The sequence below is a fragment of the Emydura macquarii genome, unplaced genomic scaffold, assembly GCF_026122565.2.
Source record: "Emydura macquarii macquarii isolate MOO-44397 ecotype Brisbane River unplaced genomic scaffold, CSIRO-AGI_Emac_v2 contig_1070, whole genome shotgun sequence".
Lineage (NCBI taxonomy): Eukaryota > Metazoa > Chordata > Testudines > Chelidae > Emydura > Emydura macquarii.
This window is the reverse complement of record NW_027131207.1, coordinates 636,259-645,953: the sequence shown is the minus strand read 5'-3', so window position 1 is coordinate 645,953 and position 9,695 is coordinate 636,259.

Here is a 9,695-nt window from a genome sequence, read left to right as displayed (position 1 = left end):
GGCCAGTACCAACCACTTTTGGAAGTGGTGCTGACAGTTCCAGGCCTCCCAGTGATGCAGGGATTATGTGTTCTGTGCTCTGCTGTAACATCTTCCAGGAAGCTCAGCGACCTGCAGTCTGAGTTAAACAGTGGGAATGAATCTCAGTGTTTCCATCTCTAACATGGTGAGAACGATGATCACAAATGCAAAATTCAAGAATACATATATAGGTTCAAACACCCACAGCCAGCCACATCCCATGCAGGTTGGGCAGTAATATCCCCATTTATAGGATAGAAAAGAAGTGGCACAGGAAGGCTAAGGCCAACATTTTCAGACTCCAGAGCCCAAAGTTATGCAACTAAGTCTTTACTTAGACAACTAAATCAATGGCATGGTTTTCACGAGTGCTGAGCACCCACAGCTGCCATTTACTGCAATGGGGCACCCAGTTTTGAAAAACATTGCCAACATTACTTAAAAATTAATACAAGGAACTCCCAGCTCACAGACCAGATTTGACTTGCTTGGTGTATTTTTGTGGCTTGCATAACTGATTGAGAGTCTGCAGAACATAACCTCTCTTTTTTAAAAAAGAAAAATCAGTGGTCCACAGACTCTGGGTACATTTGGGGAGCACACGGCAGGGCTCGGGCCAACCTCCACAGGAGTGTGGAGGGAGCACCACACTTTCAGATTCGCTCTGCCCCCAGCCCAGCTCCTCCCCCAGCCTCATTCAGCCCCCAGTCCTGCTCCGCCTCCAAGCACAGCTCCGCCCCCACTCCCACTCCACCCCCAGACCAGCTTTGCTCTCATTCCCTCTCCTCGTCCCAGACCAGCTCTGCCTCTGGACCAGCTCCTCTCTCATCTCCAATTCTGCCCCCAGCTGTGCCTTCATCCCAAGATGAGAAAACCTTGGCTGGGCTGTAATGAGGGGGGATGGCATGGACAGATTCCATAACTGGTAAGGGAGGGCGTGACTGGAAAAATTTCCATACCAGTGCTTTAAATGGCCTTCATGATTGTAAAGGGAACTCCTACACATGAGAAAAATGTAAACCCTGCAGTGTTGTCTTTCCAAGTCTGCAGACAATCTAAAACAATGACTCCATGAGCTGTGAACTCTCTCAGGCCCCATTTATTTCATTGGAGTGTTGTATCTAACATCCAACATTGATACTTTAAATGTCAGCAATAATTATTCTATTGCTGATCATTTAAGCAGATGGGATGGAGAAGGTGCTGGGACTGCAGCACCCCTAGAGTAGGAATTAAGAGTTGCTGGCCAGAGGGACATGTAGAGGGAAGAAATTAGGAAATACATAAAAATGGGAAAGTGAGTGACACTGAGAAAGGAGATCGGGGCAGGAAGAGAAACAAAAGGGCATAATTAGTGGTGGTCCTGAATGTGAGCATGATTCCCACTGAGTGATGCTGAATGTCACAATACGACACCTAAATAATGTTAACAACTACAAGGTCAGTTATTACATAAGGCTGTTTCTTAGCCTTGATCTTTGCACTATATCTTTCCAGTGATACCAGTGGGAGATCTGCTGTTGTTTGAGGGGATTCAAAATCCTGAATTTACACCCTGGCCCACAGGCAATAATTAACAATGGAGTTCCCTCTCCCTTCAATGGTATGACCCCCCTGATCTATAATGAATGAGTGTGGATGGCTGCGTATTTAGTTAGTGACCATTTTATATATATTAAAACAAGCCACCAAAACCTGAAATAATATTAATCTTGATAAAAGCTTTGGGTGACATTTTCAAAGCCTGCAGTGGGAAATGAACAGATGGAGCCTGTGTATTTCCAGTGTTGTGTTTTGAACTTTTAGCTCAAAAGGCCTAAGGGTAAAATTAACAGTTAATAAATATGAAGTCTTCTAATATTAATTGCATCCGAAATAATGAGAAGAATTGAAACCAGTCAAAATAATCCCAGCGAAACTGCTCCTCAGGAAGCTTCGGAAATCCTGCCATTTTTCTTTTTCTTTTCTTTTTTTTTTTCCTTTTTTTGTCATTATTTAATTGTTTGCATATTGATGCTCATTTATTGTCAACGCTTAATAATTCATATCAAATTACTGAGACACTATTGTTACAATACACGTACCATCCATCTGAATGTCGGCAATGCTGACTGGCCCTACAACATCATAATAAACACAAAATGTGACTTTATCTTTATCATTGGGACACTCAAGATGAAATGTGACCTGCATGACCTAAGGGTAAAAGGTAAGTGTCTCAATTCTGTGCATCACCCAAATGGCTCTTAGGCTGTGGAAGTTATTTGCTTCTATCTTTATCAGCTGCAGGTCTTTCAAATGGAGATCAACACAAAGCTGTGAAGAGCTCAGAAGATTAATGAGAGCTTACCCTTTTGAATATCAAGGACACTGTTGCAGATATCTCTAGTCAATATTAACATCCGATACACTAGTATTATTGTTTCTTGCAGAATATCAAGAGAGCAGTAACCTAAATCTGAATGTCTCAAATGTTATTAGCAGATGAACAACATTTCTTATTTACTTAGGGCCAGATTGTGACTTTAGGCATATCCCTGTACAAGGGGCATGACCCCAGGAGTAGCCACTTGAGGCTTTCTGAATAGGAGACACATCTATGTGTCACAATGCCTTCCCCACTTCCTTGCTCCAAGGATGGCAAGATTACACCAGCTCATCTGCGCTGGCAAGCAAATGGTGTGGGTGGAACCTTGGCTCCACCCATTCCCCACCCACCTGCTCTGGGGAAGGAGTTTGAAGCCATGCAAATCCTGCTTGCAACTGTCTGTCCAGACACAAGACCCAGGTACTTTGTGTTCGGGTATATGGAGGATTCTTACTCTCCTCTGTGGGCATATAGACTAAGTCACAATTAATTAGTTATTGAAAACTGTAGTGAAATGCAGGGCTCTTTTTTAACATGCCCAAATTAAAATGTTAAAGAAAAAGGGGAGGAGTCAGATTCCTGCTCTGCACTAGCACCCAGGGTGGAATTTACAAATGGAAAAACGTTACAGGATTGAAACAGTTCTCATGAGATAACATGACCCTGTTCTCTCCCTACCATCTCCACTACCCCTAGCAGGAGAAAGAACATTCAAGCCATTTGACATATCCTACTTCTCCATTACAGGGAGGAGCTAAGAGGCACCAGAGGCTCTTTTCTCCCCTCTCCCATGGAAGGAACAGAGAATATGGCTCCTGGCAAGACCCTTCCTCCCATGGAAGAGATATGGGAGGGCAGTACAGGAGCATTCCTTTGTCCCTACAGCAGACAGAGTAAGAGGATGCTTCTTATCCCATATATGGTCAGGAGGAGTGAATGAAGGGTCTGATGACTAAAACATTACCACATCTTGGCAGAGCAGAGAGCTTTCTGAGCTAGCAGAGGAATGATCAGTGTACTCCACTCAAAGTCCAAACTTCATGTCCAGGGCTTTGATTATGCCCATAGCTAATGAATATTGTGCATATGTAATATAGTCAGAAAAATTATTCCATTTGGCTTCCATTCCTAATGTTTAGTTACTATGAGCTGTTGAGGCGGGATGTATAAAACCACATGTTATAGTGTACTTGTTGGAATGATAACACAGTATCACAGTACTTATCGAAGTCTGCATTCATTTTATTGCATTTTTAAATCACCAAGAAGGAGAGCATAATATGGTGTCAACCTTAAATGGACATTGGCAACTAGGTTTATATTAATGGCATACAAATACTGTGTGGGTTGTTGCCTTCAAAATACATATAGTAATAACTAATAATGGTAGTATAATTAATCCCTGTTCAAGAATATAAGAGGAGAAATGTTTACCTTTTTTCTTGATTTTAAAGAAAAACAGCTTTCTACTGCAATTTTTATAGCGGCAAAACCGGATTCATGAAGTCTCTTTGTGGATCTCAGTAAAACAGGATTGACCCCTGAAGTCACTTTTTAATAATTAACTCTCTCGAAGTTCATTAACACTAATTGAAGCTACAGAAGAAAAAATTGTGAAGTATATGCAGACTGACAGAAACACCGAATGCGATTAAAGACGCTGACTGTGGTATGTATGTACAATACTGTACATGTATTATATAGATTGCAAATTCAATTTCATAGAGATCTTTGAACTTCATTATCATGTGACAAATTCTACAACAATTTGTGCTACTGAAAGTTCACTAAAAAGGATTTATAGGCTAAATCTCATGGACAGCTTAACCAAAAATCTTCTGGAAGAGCAGAAGAAATATATTTCAAATAGTAAAAGATACACATCGTTAGATCCATGAAGAAATATGCTTTGAAATGAGATTTACAAATTCACAAAGAGAAGGAACAATCTTAAAACTTTCTACTTTGTCACATACCCATAGATTATTTTAAAAAGTTTTGTTCTCAGAGCAAAAATGTTTGTCAATGTATTTCAAAAGCAATCATTTTTAAAATACATATTTGATGATTTATACTGTTCAAATATTAAGTATATTGAACACTCATTCAAGGGCCAAAAACAAGAACAAAGGTTACAGCCACCATTCTTTTTCAAGGAAAATAAATCAGGAAGTAATAAAAACATGGCTTATTATTAATTTCAAAATTTATTTTATTAATTTTATATCTGGTTCATAAAAAGCACAGTTCTCGGACACAGGGCTCCCTTATACAGACAGACAGACGCAACATAGCCCAATGAGTAGGGAACAGGGCTAGGATTTAGGAGACATGGTTCTGCCATTGACCTGCTGTGTGACTTCAGGCAAGATGCATAATCTCTCTGTGTCTGAGTTTCCCCTATGTAGCCAAAGGCCCCAAACAGAATTGGGACTGCATTACACTGGGGGCTGTACAGTCACTTTCAAACTCTTCACAGCAAGGACTGGGCCAGATTGCCAGCTAGTGTAAATTAATGGAGCTCCAGTGAAGTTAATGGAGCTACACTAACTTACACTGGCTGTGGCATTCGACCACTGTCTCTTACTATGTGTGTACACAATGTTTTCCACACTGAAGCCCCGATCTCATTTGGGGCCTCTAAGTATTATGCTGTCAAATAATTAAGAAGAAGAATTCTATGAGTAAAATCTCACAATATCCCCCACACTTTAAATGTGGTGGGTTCCTCTTTCTGGGCCCAGAAAAGCTCCCATTGACTTCAGTGGGTTTTGCATGAGATCCTTTTTGTCTGGTTCCATGGCCTCATCCTCCTCTCTCTCATTCTTTCTGCTGCCAGGGATGCGGATGGGATGCAAAAGGGGAAAAGACAGAGGTAAATTAGTGGGATTTGGGAAAATTGGGGTTTGGGGGGGTTTTTTTGCACAGGAGATTGTAATAATACCAACGAAGTCTTATAACCTCACATATCAGAAAGGCAGGATGGTCTCAGGCCTACATTAACCAATGTGCATGCTGGAGGAGTGGCTGGGACAATCCTGCACAGCGCAAGGCCATGAGTGCAAGGCAGGTAGTAGGAGCAAGAGGAGCTGGGCAACTGGGATCAAGAGGAGCTACCATAACCCAAGACAAGAGCAGTGCACTGAGCCTGGAGAGCTGCCAGTGCATTGCCAGGTGGGTGCCAGGGCAGTGGATGAGGGGCTGGGCCTGAGTTCCTGGGGTTGCTATGGGGTGAGTGGGAAGTGTTGGGAGGCTGCAGGGCAAGGGGTGAGTGGGAGCTGATGTGAAGCATTGGAGGCTGCGGTAAGTGGAATATATGTCAGGGCTGCTGGGATAGGGGTGGGGACTGTTAGGATAAGTGGGGGCTGGTGGAGGGTAGTTCAGATATATGTGGGATGGGAGGGGCATTTGGGAATCTGTGTGGGGTGAGGTATGTATAGGGCAGGGGTGCTTTAAGGAGGAGGGGTGATCTCAATAACTTGCAGAGTCACAAAATTCTTTAATCTGGGCCTGGAAAGTCCAGGAGTTAGCAAACTACACTAGATTTGGGAGTCCTGCTTTCAGGTCTTTGCTCTGCCACAGACTTCCTGTGTGACCTTGAGCAAGTCTCGCTGTGCCTCAGTTTCCCATCTGTGCAATGGAGATAGTAGCACTTCCCTACCTCACAGGGTATTGTGAAGAAAAGTGCATTAAAAATTGTTAGACACTCAGATGCTACAGAAATGGAAGCCATATAATTACCTTAGATAAATGCATCAGAACAGCAAATTTTTCTCTTATTTTAATACACAAATTTATTCAGTTTTTTAACCTTTTTTTTTTTTTTCCACCAGTGCTCTGTGCAGCCAGTCCACAATGTGAATAAATAGCTTGCAAAATGTAAACAAAATTGGATTTGAGATATGAGTATGAGAAAGTGTCCAAACCACAAAATTTCTACTTTTGTTTTAGTTTGCATTCCTATTACTGGTAAACAACCAAACACTTCCTTAGTTTGCTGAAATACCTAAATAGTCTGAGCCTTAGATTTTGTCTGCCAAATTCTGTCAATGGAACCACTATAATGTCTAGACTCCTACCATTTAAATAAAATAGTGTTTTATCCTAGTTCATAATAACAGCGCTATAAAAGAAAGAAATTAAGAAGTGAGATACAATGATTCCAGAGAGGTTAAACATGCAAATTACACTGCATCCCAGCTACCGTTCAACAAGGAAAGCAAAATTTTGGGAAAACACTTCTGCTTTTGTAATGAGCCTGTAGGATTCATTCCACTGAAATGGCTACAGGTATATTATATACAATATTATTACAAAATTAAACTTCATAAGCAATATGCCAGTGCTTTGTGTGATGCATTTGCTAAAAGAATCATTCAATTTATCATGTTTTCCTGAAGCGTTGTGCGACAAGGTCTTTGAATAAAACTCATTTCATTAGGCTTACCTTGTTACATGGGAAGATAAAATCTACACTTGACTAAAGACATCATTCCATCATACCCATAATAATCCTGCCCAGAGAGGTAAACATTTAGGACCCTAGAAAAATGGTACTGTACAGCTGTTCTAATGGTACTAAAAGAATACATTTTTTAAAAAGTACAGATGGACATAAAAAGTTCTGTAAAAGGGAACCTAAGCATATAGCCACATATATAGAAAAGTCTCCCATACGCCCTGGAAACTAGTTGGGCGCCATAATCAAGTACAAGGTGTTCTGCCTATCAAGTGAATGAAGAATGTGTGACGTGTGGTAAGAGCATGTTATTGTGGTTAAAAATTGGACTAAGGGCTGGTCTTACAAGTTTTTGTACTGATTTATAGGTTTAGAAACTGAAACATTTAAACATGGGTATAAAGGTGCTTCTGTTGGTATCACCTATTTCAGTTCATTCTCACAGAGTCAGAAGATCTGGGTTCTAGTCCAAGCTCTGACACAGATTTGCAGTGTGATGTAGGACATGTCTGTGTCTCACTTTCCCAGTCTGTACAAAGAGGGGAGAACAATAATAATATGTACTTAAACAGCAAGGGGGTGTCATGGAGCTTAATTATTTGATGTCTAGATTAAGCCTGGTGTAGATTTTTAATTCTCCAGCACTAAAATAATGCGGAGTTCAGTATTAAAAACCTAGTGCCTAATTATCTCTTCACGCTAATGTAAATCAGGAGTAGTTCCAGTGAAACCAATGGAGTTATAGCAATGGAAAGTGGTGTGAGAGACGAATCAGGCCTCCAGATTTGTGAACTTTTTGACCATTTGGGATGAAAAGAGGATCTTGTGGAACTCATGATTTGTCATGAGGCACATTTCTTCTAGCAGGCTTTTAGCTGAACTTTTAGATATGCCAGTAAAATGTTGTTGTTGGTTTTTTTTCATAGCTACTTAGCAGTGAAGACTGAGCTGCCCCGGTTTTTTTTATTTTAAATGGGTGTGTTACATTGTGAGAAGCTGCTAGATGCCAAGTGTCTATTAGAGCTGGTCAAAATTTTTATATCAAAAACATTTTGAATGGGAAATTACCTTTCTTTTTTCCCCCAGAATGAACATTTTAATTTCTTTTTTAAAAATTTGCTTTTCAACAAAAAAATGAAAAAATGCATACTACATTTTTTCAGCTGCCAAAGCTCAAAATTATTTTGATTTCTCAGTCCTCTTTCCCCACTCTTTTACCTTTTGCTGTGTTGTAGCTGGAAAAAGACAGGAAAGAAAGGGTGAAAAATTAAGAACCAAACATTTTAAATTTTAAAAAAATTGCATTAAATTGTTTTTAAAATACAATTTTTCCAAATTTAGCCATAAAAAGATGGCTGTTTTCAACCTGCTTTTGTCTATATAAACAAATTACTTAATCAGCATTCCCTCAGTGTTCAGTCCCACAAGTCGCTGAGCACTTTCTCTTAGGTGCTCAGTACCCTTATCAGACACTGAAGAGTGTCTGCCCAACTAACAAACATGATCCACCTATGAAAGTTATGGCTGAATCACTAGCCCCATCCTACCATCCCATGAATTCTGACTATACCTCTTGTTCTACACTAAAACGTTCCTGGAGATGATGCTTTTTTTAGCCACGTGTTGTGATTGTATTAATGATATGTGTGTTGATTCCTTGTTGCTGTGTATACTGGAGTTCATTATAAATGTTTTGGATTCAGTGCTGTATGTGTCACTGGATGTAAGAACCTTTTCTCAGAATTTTCTATCCACACTATGTTCAAAATATCTAGAGAGAAGAAAATATCTAGAGAGAAATCCATCTTTCATGAGGTGTTTGAAGGAAAAGCATTCCCTCTTCCCAGCTAACCCCTCGAATATAAGGAAAAGCACAGACTGGGAAAGCAAGTGAACCACAACTACGTCACAAGGCAGCATGCTCAGCCAGTGGTGGGATCTGGACACAACACAAAGTTCTGTTGGAAGTGAGTGATTACTCAGCTCAGCAGTGAGGTGAGGCACTAGCAGGGATATGACATTCTGGGGTTCACACAGGCCAGTAAGGGGGTTGGTCATGATCTGCCTTGTAACCCTGGGTGTCTTGCAGCTGTGCAGCTTTAGTCCAGAGCTCCGACCCCACCAGCCCACCAGTTGCCCACAAGCCTCATCATGGCTTTGCCCAAACTGGTTACTCCTTTCAGGCTGACCTTAGTATTCTTGCAACCCCAAATTCACCCCAAATAGTCCTACTGCAGGGACCAGTCCCACTCACTGGACCCTCACAGAGATAGTGTTATGTTCACTGCCTCTACAGAGACAGTAAAACACTCCAACCTGTCCCACTTTCTAGAAGCACACACTTAACTGAACCTATGCAGCACTTATAATAAAAGCAAAACTGCTTTATTAACAGAAGAACATGGATAAGTGATGCCAAGTAAAAGAGAGAAAGGCAGAAATCGTTACAAGCAAATAAATGTGGAAATATGCTCTGGAAAGACTAAAACTTAAGCTAGTTTCTCTCACCCACACTCTTCTTTCCAGCTCTTTACTGGCCAGCCTGGCCTGGCCCCATCACAGAGATCGAATCACTTGGTTTCTTTGTCTCCTAAGGTGAAGAATAAAGAAGGAGTCTCTCTCTGTTCCTTATATCCACAAAGAGATGTCTTTGTCTTACAAGTCAGGAAGGCCCACTGGGAATTCAGGCCTTGTCTACACTAGAAGCGCTACAGGGGCGCAGCTGCAGCACGTCTAGTGAGGACGCTTGATGCCAATGGGAGAGGGTTCTCCCATTGGCAGAATAAAACCACTTCTGCGAGAGGTGATAGCTATGTCTCTCCTGCCGACATAGCGCTGTCCACACTG